Raw genomic sequence first — 1,331 nt, forward strand, 5'->3', positions numbered from 1 at the left:
CACCCAGTCTTGTTTGTGCTCTTGGGATTGTGCTGTGACAGATGTGAGTGGTGAAAGGTTTCTGTCTGGTGGCATCTCTGTGTGTTTTGTTCTGTCTTGTAGAAGCTTAATAAACAGAACCTCAACCTTTGTAGCCAAAGCTTAGGGGCCTTACTCTCTGCTGCAGCACTTGGGAGTGGAGGTTTTGCCCTTTCTGAGGGTATTTTAATAGGTGGCATCGGCCGATTCCTGTCTTTCCTTAACCATTCCCCCAGTTCTGTCCTTGGGAAGCGGCTCTAGCAGTGGGGCTGGTGTGTGCCCTCCACACTGCTTGGCTTAAAAACCCAGAAAGTAGAAAAAACTGTATAAACTAAATGGGTTTGGTTGGGGATTTTTTTAAACTCTTCCTACCGGTGTCTTGAGCTTTACGGTCTGCTTTGTTTTCCCTGCATTGTCTTACCTACTTGTTGAGTATTTTAATTTCTGGGTGCAGCAGGCAGTTACTCAGCGTTACCAGCTCAGAGAATGGTACCCAAAAACACAGTTTTGTCTTCCCATCAGCTCTTCTGAGGTGAGAAATTCCGGCCTTTGGGCAGGTTTGGTGTCACTCCTGTTCCACAGATTGACAGGGCACTGGCAGGCAGGTTTCAAACGCGGTGTGGGATTTGAAGCTCGTGCAAAAAATGGAGAATCTGGCTTTTTGCAAGCCTCTCTGCACATCCTACAATAGCCTTGACGTGAGTAAATACCTGTCAGGAGAGTGCATGTAACAGCCAGTCTCCCTTGCCCAAAAGGCATGATACAATTTGTCAGCCTACCCACCTTTTTTTTTTAAAAAAATATTCATTGCAAGCTTAAGAATGCATTCTAAAACTTGGTACAGGCGTTTTTCTTTGTAAACCTTATTTCTAGGAACTGGAGCATTTAGAAGCAGCTTCTTTTTCTGTGTGGTGCAGAAGAATTATCTGATAACCGCAGGAATCTGAGACAAAACACATTGAACTGCAACTTTTGCCAACATAAACAGCCCTGTCCCATCAGTCTTTTCCCGTAACCTCTTTCAGAAAGTATGCTGAAATGTTAGGTACGGGCTTGCCTGATACTTGATTTAGTGAGGAAATTCCTGTCCTGAAGTGCAGAGACCTCTTAACGTCTGATTTAGCTGTAAATCCTTACCCCCTGTTTTATCCAGGTGTGTGCCTGGGAAGTGAGATATTTGTTCTTGAATGTTTAAATACTCTAATGTTTACTAAAGGGTTTTGTGGGGGTTTTTTGTTGGTGGTTTGTTGTTTGTTTGTTTTTTCTAATCCAGCCAAATTGGGGAATTTTCCGGTTATGACTAACACTACAAA

This window comes from Calidris pugnax, unplaced genomic scaffold, assembly GCF_001431845.1.
Source record: "Calidris pugnax isolate Ruff unplaced genomic scaffold, ASM143184v1 scaffold27, whole genome shotgun sequence".
In the NCBI taxonomy this organism is placed as follows: domain Eukaryota; kingdom Metazoa; phylum Chordata; class Aves; order Charadriiformes; family Scolopacidae; genus Calidris; species Calidris pugnax.